The sequence below is a fragment of the Mus musculus genome, chromosome 7, assembly GCF_000001635.26.
Source record: "Mus musculus strain C57BL/6J chromosome 7, GRCm38.p6 C57BL/6J".
NCBI classification, from domain to species: domain Eukaryota; kingdom Metazoa; phylum Chordata; class Mammalia; order Rodentia; family Muridae; genus Mus; species Mus musculus.
This window is the reverse complement of record NC_000073.6, coordinates 92764064-92784043: the sequence shown is the minus strand read 5'-3', so window position 1 is coordinate 92784043 and position 19980 is coordinate 92764064. Positions and strand designations below refer to the sequence as shown.

The 19980-nt window shown below is 44.8% G+C and overlaps 1 protein-coding gene across 4 annotated transcripts in view; it reads right to left on the bottom strand.

The window, feature by feature from the left end:
• The window catches only part of Rab30 (RAB30, member RAS oncogene family), a 102899-nt gene that overhangs the window by 60492 nt on the left and 22427 nt on the right, over positions 1-19980 (bottom strand). Inside the window, exon 1 of one of the 4 annotated variants that reach the window (XM_006508293.4) lies at positions 6354-19914. The exons of the other annotated variants lie outside the window; for them this stretch is intronic. The gene's annotated coding sequence lies outside the window, so the exon portion shown is untranslated. Of the gene's footprint in view, positions 1-6353; positions 19915-19980 lie in introns of those variants that run through there. 4 annotated transcript variants of the gene reach the window in all.

The window sequence follows — 19980 nt, the reverse complement described above, 5'->3', positions numbered from 1 at the left end:
CCTTCCCTCCTGAGAGAGACGTCTAACATTTATGAGAACATACTTTAAGAGACAACACGCTGTTATCCTTTCATGGTTACGTTTTTCATTTCGCACAGGACCTCACACAGATAACGACTCTAACATTGGGTTTTTTCAAGAATGCATTCAGTGATTTCCAAAACTCTCCTGATGTTTTGTCCAAAGAGAAAAAGCACAGGAACGCACTGTGCCTGTCAACGTGGAATAAATGATGTCCTTTTCTATAGGACAGTGGAGTGCAGACACCAACCTTTCTATCACGGGAGGAAGATTAATGCCTGTCTGACCGAGTTCAGCACATCCCTGTTAGGATGTTTACATTCATGAAAGTACCCTTTCCCCTCCCTCTTCGCCAACCTGCTGACTGAGTTTAAAAAAAAAAAAATCAGACTTGGACACAGAGAGAATGGTGTTTCGTAACAAGCCCACAAAGCACAGTTTGCTGTTTCATATTTACCACACGGTAGTGCCTTTAAACGATAAGGCCCCAGTGTACATCCGCCTGTCCCACCGTGCAAGCACAATGTTGAATTATCCAGTTAAGAAAGGTGTGCAGGGAAAGAGGCACTGTAGTCACAAGGCAGAGAAGAATGAGATCAAGTCTCCCTCCACAGGCCAATGGAGCACACAGGCAGGTGGGCACGCTGCAGGGCGGCAAGCAAAGGGCGGGCAGGCAGGCAGGCAGGCAATCCTGTAAATGAGAGCTGAGCTGAGAAGACTGAGGAGGCAGAAAAGCAAGGACTCCTCACTGTGCCGCAAGAGAGGGATGTGAACCTAAGAAGACTCCCCCATGTCCTGAAGAGCTCAGACAGCCTCCCAGGCAAATAAGAACACCAGTGAATAAATAAAATCAGGTCGGAGAGTTGACTGGCATAGGCTGAGGCAAGAGTGAAAAGGAAAGTGGGGAGCCAAGTTGGCTCACAGAACTGTGTCTAACTTTGCATATTCCCCAAACTATATAAAAACTCAGTCAAGTGTTCTTTTTCTCCCTTCTACTAACGAAACCTTGCAAGTACAGACACAGATGAGAGAAGAGAATGGTGCTGTCAAATCTGGGGAGGTTGGGAAGAGATGAACTGGGGAAATCTGAATCCTGAGACGTTCTCGGGAAAAGTCAAGACTCAGCTGTTTAAACGCCCAGATCCTCATAATGGACAGGGCTCGGGCCCTTCTCCTCCCAGGCGGTAGCTAGGATGCCAAGATTAAGAACACACGGCAAAGCTGCCCAAGGACATCTCTGGCTCCCTCCTCACTGACTAAACTCTGGAGGCCTAGGCACTGGGGAGCATCCAGCCAAGGCTGGAGAGGCAACAAAAGTACCCGAGCAAAGAGAACGCTGTTCCTCTTCTCTACGTTTGACATCATCAGGATTCCCCACAGTAGGAAGGCAGCATGTCTCAGCCTGGGAGTCCCCAGAGAGGCAGGGTAGGCAGCACACTGCTATAGCTACTTACGGTACAATGGATAGGCCCCCCCACCCCCCCACCCCACCCCCCACCCCCATCTATCGGCACATTGTCGGGTAGACTCTCACTCTGTAATGAAATGGAAGCAGCCAAGGAAAGCCTGAAGATGCTGACATCAGGGGTCCTCACAAAGAACCCACGGCGATCTCCCTGCAGTTAGACCAGAGCTAGTAATCAGGATCCTATGTTCGGACTTTCTGACCACATTTTTTGAACGCTTTATTGAAATGTAATTCATGTACCACACAATTGATCTTTTTAAAACATATGATCCAACATTTTAAAAGTATATCACAATCAATGTTAGAACCCTTTCATCTCCCCGTAAGAAACCCTATCCCCATTTGCAGTCACTTTGCATTCTCCAGCCTCCAGTTCTGGGCAGTTACTAATCTATTTGCAGTCTCCATCAGTTTGTCTAGTCTAGTCATTTCTTAGAAATGACGTCATATTCTAAGAGGTTTTTACTGAGAGGTTTCTTTCACTTACTATAATGTCAAGATCTTAATACTCCCATGTCCCCAGCCACACACACACACTTATTCTGGAGAAACACAGCCAAGAAGTCACATTTCAGAGTGACTTCTTAGGAAAAGTACTTGAGGGAAAAAAAAAAGCAGATACTACATGGAGAACAAGGAAAGATGCTGCTAATATTCTCATTAAGATAATTAAGTCAGGTGGAGGTGGTGCAAGCCTTCACAACACTCAAGAAGCAGAGGCAGCAGATCTCTGTGAGTTTGAGGCTAGCCTAGTCTACCTAACTAGTTCCAAGACTCTAGAGCTACACAGAGAAACCCTATCTCAAAAAACTATAATAACAATTATTATTATTACTATTAATAAATAAATCAAATGGCTTAGAGATGTCTGGAGAGATGGCTTAGGAGCCAAGAGTGCTTGCTGCTCTTACAGAGGACCTGAGTTTGGTTCCCAATAGGAACAGTGGCCCATAGCTACCTCTAACTTTAGTTTTGAGGGATCCAATGCCCTCTTCTGGCCACTGGGGGTAGCAGTCACACACAGGTGCACATACATACATGCAAAACATTCACACACAAGAAAAATTTTAAAACCTTGTAACCACGAAATAAACAAAACAGTTTAAGAGAAAATACTGTAAGAATAAAAAGAGTCCTTAGAAAATGTCAACAAAACCACAGAAAGTTTTTTAATGCAATGGAAGGTTTAGAAAATAAACATGATGAAATGCATAAAACAAAATCAAAAGAAAGATGTGGAAGATAGGAGAGAGAAGCTATGAACATTCTGGTAGACTGGTCCAAGAGGCCTGGAGTTGAATAAAATAAACTCCCAAGAAAGAGAGAAGGGAAAAATGAGAGAAATATCCTAACAATGTAATTCAACAAAACGTCAAAGAACTAAAGGATTCTGATTGTCGTGTTGAAATGATTCAGTTCACCAACCACTGTAAAGATTTTATGAAATTTCAGGAAAGGGCAGATGAAGAAAAGATTCCCTCCATAAGCTGTCATTCAGGGGAAAAGCAAATAGGCTCCATGCAAAGGCTGAGAAACCAGAACCCTTCTCCTGGCTTCCTTCTCCACAGCAGCAAGACGACAATGGAGCGAGCAATACAAGAAAACCACTTCCACACAGGCTGCAACGTCTAGGTGTGACGGTTCGTCCTCACTGTCAAGCGACCGTGTTTAGAATCACCATGGAAACACACTCCTGGGATGTCTATAAGGGTGTTTCCAGCAAGGTTTAACCAAAGACAAAAGACAGACCCTGAATGTGGGCAACACCATCTAGTGAGCTGGGATTCCAGACAGAATAAGAAAGCTAGCAGAATGCCAACATTTGTTGCTCTGGGCTTTCTGACCACTGACACTGGTGCTCAGCTGCCCGAGGCTTCCTTCATGATGACTTCCCTGCAGAGAGAGATTGTACCCTCCGATGGTAAGCCACAATAAATCCTTCCTACCTGAAGTTACCTTTGTTGGGTATTTTATCACAGCAACTGGAGAAGTAAGTAATGTGCTAGGCAAAAGATAAATCAAGTCTAAAAGCACTTTTCAAGCACAAGGGATTATAGGAATTCATATTCCATTCATTTTCTTAAAAGATGCTCCCAGAGGATGCTCTTCATCAAGTGATAGACAAGAAGTAGGTCTCCAGGGCAGGAGGCCCCCACTATGACTGCCACACACAGAAGCCAATCAGGTTGGAAAGCACTCAGGGTACAGGCATGTTGAAGGTGGTCACTACCAGCCACTCCACTGGCAGTAAGTCCTTTCTTGTGTCACGGTTCCGTTTTATATGTCTGATTACTAAATTTCAAATACAAAAGGAGACCCTTCTTACACCCACTATGTAGGCTCAACAACTGTCAAGTAGTTGGCACACTAACTTAATCGATCACATACCTTTGCTTAAACGTTCTTTAATTCTACTTCACAGCACCTGATGGACCCCTCTCCAAGCCCATTAGTATATCACCTCTCCTTCAAAATACTCTTATCACTCCTAAAAATACCACTAACTCATAGTTATCACCTAACAATCTGTGATAAAAATTCCCCCAAAATCTTTTTTAATGCCTTCTTAAAAATAGGATTATATGTTATGAGCTGAACTGTGTCGCAATCCCCCAAATTCCTACTGAAGCACTAACCTACTCCCAAGCCCTCAGAATGGAGCTATAATTGGGGTCAGGGCTTTTAAAGAAGTAAGGAAGTTAAAGCGGCCTCAATCTGACTGGGATCTTTTCAGAAGAGGAGACTAGGACACAGAAACAGGGCCATTCTAGAAGGGTATACAAAAAAAAAAAAAAAAAAGGCTTTGGAGGAAACTGACATCCGCGCACCTTCACAGTGGTCTCCCTACTTACAGAATTGAGAGAAAAGTGTTCTTTAAGCCACCCAAGCCTGTGGTGTTTTGCTATGGCAGTCCTAGCAAGTGAATTCACACTGTATCCCAAACCAAAGAAAGATTCACATACTCCTGTCAGCTATATTCTTTCTTTTAGATGAGTCTGACTGTACTACCTCAGCTCAAGCGGTCTTTCTGCCTCAGCCTCCCGAATGCCTGGAGCTACAGGTGTGCACTTCTGAGTCCAGCTCTGGTTATAATTCTTAAGTCATTACTCTTTCTTTCTTTTTTTTTTTTTAATGTCATTAACTTGTTTCAGAAGCCAAGCCAGTTATCCCACACCATGTCCTACACTCTAAATTTATGTGTGTGCTTGCTCAACCTGTCCTCTTCCCACCTTGTCTCCAGGAAATCTGAGCCCTGATGCTTGACTGGTTTTAGGGTCCACTGTGAGGTCAGGGCAGTCGCTGGGTACTACTGCATACTTACCTTAACCTGACAAAGAATGCAAGAATGCATGTGGGCGGGGGAGCAGGTTGCTCTCTGCTCTTGACTTGAGAGTTAGCTGTGCACCTACTCTTCCATGCCTGTTTGGGTTTAGGGATGGCTCTCACTTTAACTTATAGGAGTTTGACTCTGAGCTACTCCTAAGAGCTGAAGGAAAGTCAGGGAAACTACAAACAAGAGAGCAGTCCACTCTGACCAGGTTATAACTCTTGGATACCCCTCACACTTATTCTCCATGTCTCCTACTTTCTCCTTGGAACCTTCCACAATCCCGAGGAGCTAAGAACCGGACTGACCCAGGGTTACACCCATTTAGGTTTGTGCTTGCTTCTGTTCAAACAAACAAACAAACAAACAAACAAAACAGAAGAAGAAAACGCAGCATATTTTAAATAATACAACCAGGTCTGGTTAAACCCAAGAAAAGGAAGGGAATGATAACCACAAAGTCAGGAGAGTCACCGTAAACGCTGTTTCTAGGGAATCAATGATTTCCATCTAATTAACTGAACGACAGATACTTCATTTTCATTTTAATCTTCGAGCTTAAAAGCGCTCCTTAGTCTTGTGTTTTGTTTCAGGTTACCTTGATTTTCTTGTGAACCATCCACCGAAACTAAAACGCAGGGTTTACAGATAAAGGTACAATGAGAATGCCTAGAACTGCAGTTTACGGGAAGGCGGATGAGCCCCCGTCAGGGATGCTCTTTTGAGGGTATCATTGGAGGATATTTATTCCCAAGATCAATTAAAATGGCTTTCTCAAAATCTATCCATCAAGAATGATTAAAGAAAAACCCTTTCCTTCCACCAAGTTACCTAGTGATGAACTATCTGACATCTTAAACTTCTTCCTGGGAAACCCAATAATATGGCTTCATATGTTTTTCCAGTAAGAAGACTTCCATCTTGCCCCAGGGAATTCATTTGCCTCAAATTCATAAGTGGCATAAAGCTGGGAGGGGGGCTTCAGATGACAGAACTGGGATACGGCTTGGCAAGCCGAAGTGACAGGTCAAATCTAGCCCGATTTATAATAACGTCTGTGGTGGTTGAGAATATAGGATTTGCCAAGAGCTTTACATAATTTGTCTCCTTTAATCCTCAGAAGCACACTAGCAAGTCCAGGCTGGAACCCTAACTGGTACAAGGTCCCGGAGCAAGTTAACCACAGAATCACAGGTCACCCAGCTTTCCAGGTGTGGGGTTCCCTCCCAAGCGAGATAACTTCAGCACCCAGAAACTAACATTTTAAAAAGTCTGGCACCCTCAGAGAACTGGCCCAAACCCTGACCCAGACCCTCTTGGGCACACAAAGGTATTAACACCTTCAAAGAAGTATCAGGTAGAACTGATTCATTAACATTAACGGAGATCTCCGTTTGCCCTCAAGAGCTAGCTGCAACCCACCCATCCCCAGCTTGGCCGTGGCTGCTGTCTTGTATGTATCTGGGACTCAGCAAACTCAAACTTTACAGTTTAGGGGTCCCCCTCCGCAGACCCCTCTGCCAGGCTGTCTCCCACCTTTTATTCTCTCCTCCTCCTCCTCCTCCTCGGGGTCACTGGTATTTGATGGGGGTGAAGCTGAGAGAGCGGCACGCACAGCTACAGCACAGTCATATCCAATGGAGCAATCTCCAAAGACAGCCCAAGAATTTTAATGAAAACCAGAAAACCCCTGGCTGCGAGGCAGGACTGCAGTCCAAGCCCGAATGCCCCTCCTTCTGCAGCTAAAAATCCCTGAGCCAGCTTCCTCCCAGAGTGCAGAGGGGGAAAAAAAACCCTCTCTGCATTCAGTGCCGCCTTTCACAGCAACTGCTTTCTGAGATTATTTAGGTTAAAGCAAGGCGCATGCTGACTGCAACAGGACCTGGGACCCTGCGGAGCACGGGGTGTGGCTGCAGCAGATCTGTGCCAACAGATTATGAAACAGTCGTCTTTCTTCTCTTTAAAGGCTCCTCTTTCCTTCTGCCAAAGCTGCCTGCCTGCCCACAGCTGCATACAAAGCTAGTGGAGAATCTTAACAAGCTTAAAGGGAAGGGACCAGATTTCACAAACTCAAAGCAGAGGGAAAGGCAGTATGCATCCGAAACACTTGCCGCCGCAGTGATGCTGATCTCAAGCTTGCCCCCATCTCTATGCAGATGGCAACTGTGAACTTGGTGTGATGGAAAAGAATACCAACGCAGAGAGGCGGGTTAACTTCTTCAGGGTACCAAGACCAAACTTTAGCTCAGTATAGCACATCGCAAACACAAACTCCAGGGCTTGGGATGGGGATGCAGCCTGCTGGTGGACTACTTACCATGGTTGCAGGAAACCCTGGGCTGGATCCTTAACACCACATAACCCAGGCACGGTGACAAATGCCTGTAATCCTAGCACTTGGGGAGAGGCAAGAAAGCAGTGGTTCAAGGTGAATTTGAGGCCAGCCTATACAACATGAGTCCCAGGAGACAGAGAGAATGACCACAAACTAAAGCCTGAATGTTGGCTCACATCTGTAGTCTCCACATTGGAAAGCTGGGGAAGGAAGACTGCTGTGAGCCTGCTTCTATACCAGACAGAGTCACAGAGTGAGCCTCCCTATGCCCCCCACACCCCACCCCTGTCTTAAAACAAAACAAAAGCTCTTAGCGCCTGTGAGGCCCTGGGTTGAATCCTCAGCACTGAGGTGGAAAAGAATCAAGCTAAACACCTTGGACTACCTCCCTAATAAGAAGAAGAGGGAGCGAGAAGAGAATGTTCACTAGCTGTACACTGGTTATGTGCCTGGCACTAAGCTAAGCTATTCAATGACATTCTATCATGTAATCGGCAGAACAATTAGATAGGATAGGAGTCACTTTTACCCCCAATTTACTATGAACAAACTATGGCTTTGATGTTAACCAGCACCAGGATTTTAACTCTAGGCTATTGAATTTCCACCTTAAAGCTCCTGCAGCCTGCCTACACAAGGAAATAGCTTAGGCCATCAGGCCAAGCAAGCAAGTCTCACAGAGCTTGGTCCTTCCCAGTACATTCTAAGCTTACCTTCAGTCCCTCCTGGTACCCTGCAGAGTCAGAACCACTGGCCCTGGGAAGTCTGATCACTAAGCCCCTCCCTTCTCAAGCACGTGGACTCTGCTGACTCTGCATGTGGGGAAGAGGAGGCTGCCACCCTTAGCCAGAGACCCCCATGTGTGAGAGACCAGCAGCTCCTTCCTGCACACTACCTCATCAATCCACACAAGCTTACAGCAGCCTCCACCCAACCACACACAGGCTCATTTCATATTCTTAACAGGAGACCATGTGCCTCTACCTAGAGCAACTGATTTCCCAAAGGAAGGGACTGTCTAGACAGAGCATCCCAATCCATCTTGACAAGACAGGAGCTACGTGTTGCCAGGTTTGCTCACATAGCTCTCAGGAACTGTGTTCTGTGCCCCAATGAAAGCTCTGTGCTTGACACTCCTAGGTGATCATACTGAGCCCCACCCAGTCTGACAGCTCATGCACTGAGTGGGAACCATTTTCCAAGCCAGGCAAGTGTCTCTTGAGAAGGGCGTATCACAGGGACATGACACCCTCACTTATGGGCCAAGCACACACAGGCGCAACAGCCAGTTTCAGGAAGCAGGCTGCAACTTGAAGGAATTCTTCCATGCACAGACAATAAGGCTTCGTGGTGGCTCTGAGGCAGACTAAGCACTCATATGCCAGGCAGCCGTGTCTTAACCTGGAGAATATTCTATGAGGCAGACAGGATTGCTAGTGGGCAGAGACAGCAATGAAGCTCAGAGAAGTCATATAATTTGCCTAAAGTCACACAGGAAGGGTTAAAGCTCATGTTCAAATCTGACTTGTTGGTGTTTGTTTGTTTTTTAGTCTGTTTATTTGATTGGTTTTGGGGTTTTGTTTTTCGATTATTGGTTTTTTGATTTTTGGGTGCACACACACACACTTTGTGAGACTATGCTGGTCAAGAACTTGTTATGTAACTGACACTAGCCTTGAACTCATGATTCTCCTGTCTCTACCTCCCAAGAACTGGGATTACAGGAATACCCCACCACACTCAGCTGGCCTTGAACTCAGGACCTTCTTGCCTCAGTTTCCTGCATGCTGGGATTGCAGACAAGCACTTCCACGCCTAGCTTCAGATGTGTTTTAACATGACTTCAACACCCTTGCCTTCTGGCTATGAGATGAGAATGCAGGCCAGCCTCTCTGACAAAGGAGGATTCCAGCTAAGACCTGAAAGAGGAGGAGTCAGCCTGTTAGGAAGTTGGTGGTGGGGGTTGGAGGAGTGTGGGCAGAAGGAACAGGAAGTGCAAGGACTAACAGCAGGAAGAGGTGGGAGCGCATGGGAACAAGAAGAGACTGAGCGCAACATGAAGATGGATGGTTCAGAGGAGGCAGGGCCTTGGGAAACACGACAAACAATTTGATTGTATTCTAAGGGCAACGGAAAACAAAAAACAAATTTAATAGGGGAAATGATGTGACTCAGTTCATGTTTTAAAGAGATAATACTGACAGAGGAGCCCATTCAGCCAAGCCCTTACTTTGCAATAACAAGGACCTGAATCTCATCCCTAAAATCCGGAGGGAGGTGTGGGGACACGACCCTGACGATCATGGTATTATAAAATCATTCTTGTGTATGCTGACCTTACAAATAAATTAAAAAATAAATTAAAAAGATCTTAGGGCCGGTGAGATGGCTCTGCAGGTTAAAGCCCTCACCACTAAGCCTGACAACCTGACTCCCCTCCCCAGAGAACCCTGACTTGACCCCATCACAATGGTGCATGCACAAACACATACAAATGTAGATACAAAAATAAATAGATGGAATGAAAAAAGTTAAAAACTTATTTTAAAGGAATATTCAAGAATTCTGGCTGCTGTGTGGAGGAAAGACTACACAAAAGAGGCAGGAGTTGGAACAAGGAGAGAAAGGGTCTGGGCCACAGGGAGGGCAGTAGAGATGGATTTTACATTCACAAATGTGTGAGACTGAAAACACTTGCTGCTGGTGTGTATGAGAATGCTGCCGGATACAAACTCAGAGGTCTCTAGCTTGAACTGGGTCAACGTCAGTAACTTCCATGCCACTGGACAAATATGCAGCTCAGCTGCTGGGCACGGTGCTGTATTCCTTCAATTCTAGCACCCAGAAGGCAGAGGCAGGCAGAGCTAGCTCTAAGAGTTAGAAGCCAGTCTGGTCTACATAAAGTTCCAGGCCAGCACAAGGCTACATAGTGAGACCCTATCTCAATAAACAAACAAATAAACAGACCAGAAGTATATAGACGGCCTAGTGGGTAACTTATTTGTCACACATGTATGGAAACCTTAGTTTGGATTCCAAGAACCCGTGTCACGCCAGACACAGTATCATACATCTGTAACTCCAGTGTTCCTATGGTAGGACAGATGGTGGAGAAGCTCAGCTAGCTTGGCATCCACAGCAGTGCACAGAGACCCTGTCTCAAAAAAGGTGATGGGGAAGGGGAAGGATCAGTACCTAAGGTTGTTCTCTTACTCACACACACACAATGGCAAATGTACATGTATACACATGAGCATGCACACATACACACATACACACAGCCCAATACATACCACATATACACATGCCCATATACGACATAAATACACAAAGTCAAACAAATTTAAAAAAAGTACACAGCTATCTCCATGGTGACACTGAGTCTTCACTTCCAAAAACAGGACACACCAGGCAGGAACAGACCATAATCCTTTCCACCCAGCCCTAGCCCCTTCCTTTATTAGTGAAGACAACTACTAACTATTGCCACTGAAGAGCAAAGGGAACAGTTACAGTTATAGTAAGAGGATGGATGGATAGATAGATAGACAAACAGACAATAGTTTTATTATTTTATACATATAAGTGTTTTGCCTGCACATATTTATGTGCACCTCATGCATGCCTGGTGCCCAAGGAGGTCAGGCAAGGGCATTGGATGAGATCTCCTGAGACTGGAGTTTCAAACAGCTACGAGCTGCTATGTGGTGCTGAGAATCGAACCAGAGTCCTCTGCAAGAGCAACAAATAGACTTAACTGCTAAGCCAACTCTCCAAGCCGTTGAGACAGTTATACAGAAGGTTAGTTACTAAGTAAGGAATGTTTAAAGGTAGGTGTTAGCAGGAAACAATCAATGAGGGAGATGTTCTTATTCATATAGTCAAAAACATCATCAAGGGTTGAATGCGATATGAGAAGAAACATGAGCAGGCCATCAAGCTATTCTGTATTTAAGAAGAAATGTTCACACGTTTCCCTATCTTGAGGGATTTTTCCAAATGCCTACAAATGATAGAGTATTCCACACTCCATCTCTGCCTTTAAGTCCCTGAAGAGTCTTGACAATGGAATATAAATCTGCCCTGCCTCCAACGGCCTAATAAAGCTGCCTTTATTTAATGTGGGTTATCCTTAAGTGATACGAAATAAGTATTAACCAATCCAGGGGTTTAAGTTCAAAGGATTCAGAGCTAGGAACTCAAATCCAAGGACCGTGGCCATATAGAGAACCTCTGCTTCACAAGGAAAGGCAAACAAAGTCTGTGTCATCCTTCTCATAAAAACAGTAATCTGGATAGGTGGTTATTTTTAGAACAGTATCTGTAAATCTATTTTAAGGCTTTGGGTTAGATGGAGATTAACACACAGATCTGCAACTGGCCGAGAGAGAGAGAGAGAGAGAGAGAGAGAGAGAGAGCAGGATGTTCAGTTCTCAATGGGACATATACTGCTCCCACTTCTCCTAAGGCTCAGGGATGATTTTGGAAGAGGGAGCAGAAAAACTGGCTGGTTTTCTGTCAACTTGACACAAGCTAGAGTCATCAGGGAAGAAGGAGCCTCAGTTGAGGAAATGCCTCCAGGAGATCCAGCTGTAGGGCATTTTCTCATTTAGTGATGAGCAGGGGAGGGGTGGGGCAGCGGGTTGTGCCAACCCCAGGCTACGGCCCCAGGATCTATAAGAAAGCAGGCAGGCTGAGCCAGTCACATGGCTGAGCAAGTCAGTAAGCAGCACCCCTCCATTGACCCTGCCTTGTTTGAGTTCCTGCTCTGACTTCCTTCATGATAAACAGCAATATGAAAGTGTAAGCTAAATAAACCCTTCCTCCCAACTTATTTTTTGTTCATGGTGTTTCGTTGCAGCAATAGAAACTTCAACTAAGACAAGGTGGACGACTACAAGCAATCAATAACAAGGTAACTGCACATATGAACTCACAGTAGTTGCAATAGCATGCAGAAAACATGTACAAACCCAAGCCAGACCAAATCCTAGCATGGAGGGAGGAGTTGAGCACAAAGGAGCTATTGGCAATTTTTAGCTTCCAGCAGAGGGAAAGTGTGGTGATGTAAATAGAAATGCCCCCCCCCCATAGGCACATATATTTGAATAGCTGATCATTAGGGAGTGGCACTACTTGACAAGGATTGGGAGTTTGACCTTGTTGGAGAAAATGTGTCACAGGAGGTGGGCTTCAGGGTAAACCCAAGATCTTTCCCTTCCTGCTGCCTACTGCCAATCCAGATAGAGAACTCTCCACTACTTCCTCAGGCACCATGTCTGCCTGGGTTCCACCATGCTCCCTGCCATGATGCCAATCAACTAAACCTCTGAATGGAAGCAAGCCCCAGTTAAATGCTTTCTTTTATAAACTTTTCTTTTTCTTTTGCCATGTTCATGGTGTCTCTTCACAACAACAGAACACTAAGAAAAAGAATCAATTTTCTCTAAGAGCATAGCCGCTGGTACTCCAACCATATTCCAGCAGGAGGCCACACATTCAAGAATACTTGGGTACCACAAATCAGTCTTGTTAAAGTTTGTTAAAAAGACACACAAAGTAGAGTGGATGAGGTAGTGGGGATAGATATGAACAAAACACATTGTAAGAAATTCTCAACAAACTAGTAAACATGTTTTAACTATATATTACCATTTATATATTTTAGTACATGAAAATAGGTATTACCATTGTCAGGTGAGTAAAGTGTCTTAGTTAGGGTTTTACTGACGTCAAGAGACACCATAACCAAGGCAACTCTTATCAAGGAAGACATTTAATTAGGGCTGGCTTACAGTTTCAGAGATCAGTCCATTATTATCATGGCGAGAAGCATGGCAGCACGCAGGCAGACATGGTGCTGGACAGTTGTATATCTTGATTCAAAGGCAGCAGCAAGAGACACTTTCCCAGGCAGCCAGGAGTAGGTTCTCTCCACACTTGAGTGGAGCATGGGGCACTAGGAGCCCTCAAAGCCCTCCTATACAATGACACACTTCCTCCAACAAGGCCACAGCTCCTAATAGTGCCACTTGCCCATGGGTCAAGCTGGCAAGGACCAGCCTCAGCTTGGAGAGGGGTTCCTTGGAGATAGAGTGGTGTTTGGGGGCAGCAAAAACAAATGACTCGAAGTCAGATCGTGGGTCCAAGTTGGTCAGTTGCTCTGTCTCTGTCTCTCTCTCTGTCTCTTTCTCTGTCTCTCTCTGTGTGTGTGTGTGTGTGTGTGTGTGTGTGTGTGTGTGTTTTCTCCTCTGCTCTGCTCTGCTCTAGACAGCTTTTTCTTGTAATTCTAAAAACTGTTGAGACAGCTCTTTACTAGTAAAAATTCTAAAAGGTTCTCTGGATAGCTCATGGGTTTTCTGACAATAGTCAGAAAAGCTGCTATAGAAAAAAATTCTTGGGTCTTCCAACCAAATCAGAATTACTGTTAGAAAAATTCTAACAGTAATTCTGACCGAGTCAGAATCCTGTTAGAAAACATTCCTGAAGAGCTACAAAAATTTCTAAAAGAGCTATGCTTGCTCTCCATGGATTTTCCAACTAAAATCAGAAATCCTATTAGAAAAAATTCTTAAAAAGCTGTTTTCTCTCTCCAGAGATATCCAGACAGCTCAGCTCTCACTCAAGAAAAATTCTAAAAAACTGCTATCACTTTCTTGCTAGCTCATCTCATGCAGACCAAAAGCCCTGTTTTTATTTACAGATCAGTTATTTACTCCAGGTTCCCTTTTGATTACCCTAGGAATCAGCATCCTGTAATCCCAGCCCCTTAATCCTTAGGAGACAGCAAGCACACATTTTCTTTTAACATTGCAAAAGAATTCAGAGATCTTCTGTCTCTGTTAAAGTACAGCCTGTAAACTACCTTGGAGGGACCCCATCCTGAAATTACCAAATCTACCATACCTGGGCCTGAACTGGCTGTGTCCCGGGCTGACCTTGAACTCAGGAATCTGACTGCCTTTGTATCTTTCTCACAAGCTGGATCTTAGTGTAGCTGCCTCTCTTCCTTTAGATCTGTGAAGCTCCTTAAACAATTCACATTGCATCCTTATATTTTTGCATATTTAAGAGATTATATATTTTTGAACTCATGTCTTTAGAGTTCTTTTTCCACAGCCTTAAGGGCTGTTGTGAATGCTCAGCATCTACCATTTTGCTGAGACATTAGCCACACCTTTGCCTCCCAGACTCATACAGTGTCTAAGATTATCATGGAGTCATTAGCATTAACAGGGAGGACGTTCCTCAGAGGAACATAATAATATGTACAATATTATACAAACAAGCCTTATGCCCATGGCAGCCAGGGACACTCATGGCTGGCCCTGTCCCAGAGGCAGGAACCATGTCACCAAGGGCATACAGAACATATTCAACCCATCACACAAAGCATTCAAATTTTATAAGTAGGAGAAAGGAAGGCATTGCAAGATCCTGTGCATTTAATGAGCTGGTTGCACCTATTTGTCAGAACTAAATCAATTATGTTGCAAGGGTATTTGTTTTAGGCCTTATTTGGCATGGGGTAAAATCCATGTCTCATTTCTCTTGCAGAATTCCTTAGTTCTCTGGCCCACAAACCCCAGGATGCCTCAGAATATAGTTCGAAATCACATCTTTTAAATGGCTATGCAAAAAGGTAAACCTCCCACACAGGCACAGAGAACCTCCCAGCTGCCCACACAAACTTCATCAGGTCCCGAGGCACCAGCCAGGCTGTCACGCCTTCAAGGAACCTTTGATGCTCAGTAGAGCTCACTGTGCACACACTCTCTCTCTTGTAAGTGCTCAGAAAGCATGGGGCAGAGCAGTGCGGGTTTGTCATCCTAACACTCCAGACACCCAGGCAGGAAGCCAGCCTCGTCCACGGAGTGAGACCTTATCCAAATAAATCTACAAGTAAGTAAGTATCAGGAACATGGTAAAGCCAGCGGTGGAGTCATCCATCAGCTTTGCTGGCCCAGGTCTCCATGCTCACGTTTCTGCCTCATGAAAAGACTAGACACCACAAGACTTGGACATGGGGCTGGCTCAGCCTCTGAGTCCTTATCTCCTTGTTACGAGGAGTAGCAACCACTGAAAGAAATATAGACTTGCTAGCCCGCTTATCTATACATGGCTGGGCAAACTGTACACTGATGGTCAGAATGAGACAACATTAATGAAGGGGCTATGGTCCCTGCCCACAGGGTCCCACAGACTAACAGAGAAGGTGAAGCAGAGTATACACAAACACTTAGGCAAGCTGGAGGGCATGATTCTAAGCACAGACTGCCCTCGGGCTGAGCGTGAATCCTGACTCTACCACTAACCAAGTAGGATTATCTTTGGCAATTTTTACTTAACCTCTCCAGATTTAACTTCCTCAGCTACTATACAGGAAGGAAAATCACACCAATCACATTGAGCTACTGTTAGAATTTAAATAGATAATGTGTATTACTCTGCAAGCCACAATGAACTTTAGATAAGTCTATAATTCTTAATTATATACGATTCTCACCGTGGAACTCTTCAAAATGAGGTACACAGCATCCCAGCCCTGTGCTCTTTATCTGTGACATGAGAGAAGACAGTTTAGTGATCCCCAGATTCCGTCAATGTTTACAACACTAGAAGATGATCTCGCATTCGCCGGGCGTGGTGGCGCACGCCTTTAATCCCAGCACTTGGGAGGCAGAGGCAGGTGGATTTCTGAGTTCGAGGCCAGCCTGGTCTACAAAGTGAGTTCCAGGACAGCCAGGGCGACACAGAGAAACCCTGTCTCGAAAAACCAAAAAAAAATAAAAAAAAATAAAAAAAGAAGATGATCTCGCTTGCAGGGTTGCACGTCTCAATGTCACTGCTCAAATAAACTAGTGCTAAGACGCAACTGTCAAATGAACAGTTATGGGGGAGGGGGACTGGCTGAACCATTTTTTCATCTTAGTTCCTTAGCCTCATTATCTACACCTGCATAGATGACGTGCCCCCAAAGAAAGCAGCAGCTGCAGGGGAAGCTAAGCATCTGTTCCCTTCCTTGGGGTTGAAGAGTGGCTCCTCAAACCTAAGTGTGGGAGGAAGGGAAAGGATGCAGGCAGGAGTGCCGTTGGGCGCATCGCCACTAGTTACTCATCTGTGCAGGCCCCTTTCCACTTTGTCTTCTTATCTACATGCAATACCAGCGACACTGATCCACAGATGAGATTTTGTTATACATGATTTGCATCCTCAACCCTAAATAGAGTACCTGGATATGGGCTAGACACAACTTTCTTTACCAACTAGGAGTCACAGCACAGGTGACTTTATGATATGTCACCAACCCCACTCTGTTAGTCATTAACTCTGTGACACTGGGGAAGGAGGAGGCCAGGATATTCTTCTTACTCATGGTAAGATGAGAGAAATCTATTAGATCAGGGCTCAAACTGTTCCTTGCACACCTAGCTTGGAATGACAGCTTACAGCTGCTAGAAATTAGAAAGATACCATACACATTGGATACCATATGCGGTCCCCAATGACCATTATATTTAATTTCTGGCTTTTTGCAGAATATGCCAGCTAAGCCCTGGATTCCATCACCTAAGTCTCCTTAATTCCTAGCACTCTGATTCAACCCGATTTCCTTACATCCCGATCTGACTCGGACCTTCCACACAGAGTAGGGACAAAACTAGAAACACAACAGAGTTTCAGCTGCTATTTGTTTCATTTGGCTAAATGGTCTCTGAGACAATAGCCTCAAGAATTAAATCCTTCCCCCAGTAAGTTGGGTCCATGTGTACCAAAAGATTTCCTGACAAATGCCTTCAGGGAGTCCACAATGAGAAGAACAAACCCATAGAGCTATTGATAACACAGACAACAATAAGGACCCAGACAACCAGGACCAAGAATCACGTTGTTCCGTTAAATAAAAAATGTACGTGAGCATCCCAGGAATGGCCCACCTCGGGCAAATTATAAAGCTCCCAAGGACACAGATCATCTGAACACATCATCCTAACAGCCATAGACCACAGTGAATAAATCCTGTCTATCACAAAGCACATAAAATAACTCAGCTCCCAACATTCTGTTTCTATTTCCCCCTGTTGGTGTTAAGAACATAGAATACCAAAACAAGGAATTCAACCATTTATGTCAGGGCAGCGAGCCAAGGAAAGCCTAGGATATATGATCCTATTAACATTAATGGAAGTGTGAACAAGGTAAGAGGAAATAAAGCTCCCTGCCCCGACTCTAACTACACACAGTTTTCCAGAATAAACAGCCGGCAATTAGTCTTTTAACGTGCCTCCTCTGCACACTGATAAATCACTGCACAGCATACAATTTTTGCTGAGTTCAAAAAAAAAATAGCTTTACTCTCTTTCTCTTGTTCCTCTTCTACTTGTAAATTTACAAGTTCTGAAAAGGGTAGGGGTGCCTGCCCTCGTCAATCAAGCTTCTCTTTTGCTGTCAAATTGCTATTAAGTAATCACAAAGTTGGTCTAGAAACACACACACACACACACACACACACACACACACACACACACTTCTGCTCTTTTCTAAAGAAGTGCCTGGTTGGCTGCTCCTTCAGAGGACTGGGGGGTTCAATTCTCAACACCCACATGGTGGCTCACAACCATCTGTAACTCCAATTTCAGGAGATCCAAGGTGTTCTGGCTTCTGCAAGCACCAGGCATGTGTGCAGTGCATACACACATAAATTAAAAATGTTTTTAAAATAAGGAATCCCTCTCCCAGGGGACCAGAGATGCCTCTTTTCCCTCAATTGCTCCTGTGTCCAAATGCAAGGTAGATTCACGTGCCTTAACCATCTCTCCCCGAACAGCTACCCTTGCTAAGTACCCTGCTCGGGACAAGCTGACCTGAAGGAACGGACAAAATCCTGCCTGTCTCAGTGTTCCTGTCCAGTCTTTTCAGAAGCCTAAAGAGAGAATAATAGAAACTTGGTTTTTGTTTCTGACATATTAGGAAGGCATGTTCTAATAGCCAGAACAGAAAGATCAGACACTGGGCCTCCCTGTGGGTCTCTGATACCTCCACAAAATATTTATTACCAGAGTCTTTTTTTGTTTTCTTTGTGGTTTTTCTATAATGGGTCCACCTTCATCAACATCCTAGCTTGAGGGATAAGGATCCCTCAACTGTTTGAGCCCTGGAGCTCTGGCTTTGTGAGGAGGCTTTATCACTGATCCCTGATCTCATCCCAAATAGCCTCACCCACACGCTCTCCAAAGTGCATTCCCCGAGGCTGGGACACTGCACATGGCCCTTCTTGGCTGCGTCTCCTTTCTGCCTGCTGGAGCATGTGATCTACAGAACTCATTGGGGCCAGAAAAAAAAAAATGTCGCTCAGCTAAAAAGAATCTTGCGTGCGTGTGTGTGTGTGTGTGTGTGTGTGTGTGTGTGTGTGTGTGTGTTTATGTTCACGCTTGTGTGCACGTGAGTTTACGTATGTATTTGTATACACGTGTGCCAGATGTTGCTATTGGGTGTCTTCCTCAATTGTTTTTCCGGCTTACTTTTAAGACAGAGTCTGTGCTAGATAGTTTTGTATCAACCTGGCACAAGCTAAAGTCATCTGAGAGAAGGGGACCTCAATTATGAAAATGCCTCCATAACAATCATAAGACAGGCCTATATAGTATTTTACTTATTTGTTTGTTTATTCACTTTATATCCCGATATCAGCCCCCTCTCCTCCCAGTACCTCCTCACGCAGGTCCTCCTCTCATTCCCCTTCCCTCCTCTATGAGAAGGGAGAGCCCCGCTCTGGGTATCACCTCCAGCACTTGCCACAGTATTTTCTTAGTGACTGGTGTGGGAGGGCCCAGCCCATTGTGGGAGATGCTATCCCTGAGCTGGAGGTCTGGGATTCTATAAGAAAACAGATTAAGAAATGCAGAGGGCACAAACCAGTAAAAAAAAAGAACTCTCCCATGGCCCCTGCATCAGCCCTTCCCTCAGATTCCTGCCCTGTCTCAGTTCCTGTATTGACTTTCTTCAATGGTAGACTATGATGTGGACACATAAACTAAATAAACCCTTTCCTCCCCAGCTTGCTTTTGGTCAAGGTGCTTCATCACAGCACAGAAACCCTAACGAGGACAGGGTCACTCACTGAATCTGGACCACATCAATTAAGCTAGAGCTGCAGGCCAGAAAACCTGTGGATCCTCTTGCCTCTGCCTCTCCAGAGCTCATACCATCCATACACAGCCAAGCATGGCTGTTTATATGGGAACTGGGTATGTGAACTTGAGGCTTCAGGCCTGTTTGGCAAAATACTTAACCAACCTGCAGAAGGAATCCTTTTAAAGGAATTAACTAATGTTTTTTCTTCAAATGGAGACCACTTCCATTATAAGATAAATCTGATTATTCCCTACTTTGCCTCTATAAAAGATTCATTAATGTTTGTACGAAGAAAGAAGGCACACGTGTCTCTTGAGCACGGCGTTCAGTAAGAAGTGTGAGGGGAGTCACAAGAGCTTTGGAGAACACTACAACCTACTAGTGATTATTATCTATGGAAATAATTCCATATTGACACTCAAAGGAGACTACTGTCTCTTGTCTTTATAAAACACAATCATTTTAAGCTGGGCGTGGTGGCACACGCCTTTAATCCCAGCACTCAGGAGGCAGAGGCAGGCGGATTTCTGAGTTTGAGGCCAGCCTGGTCAACAGAGTGAGTTCCAGGACAGCCAGGGCTACACAGAGAAACCCTGTCTCGTAAAAAAAACAAAAACCAACCAACCAAACAAACAAACACCCCAAAACCAACCAACCAAAACAACAACAAAGCAACAATAAGGACAGGGGTGG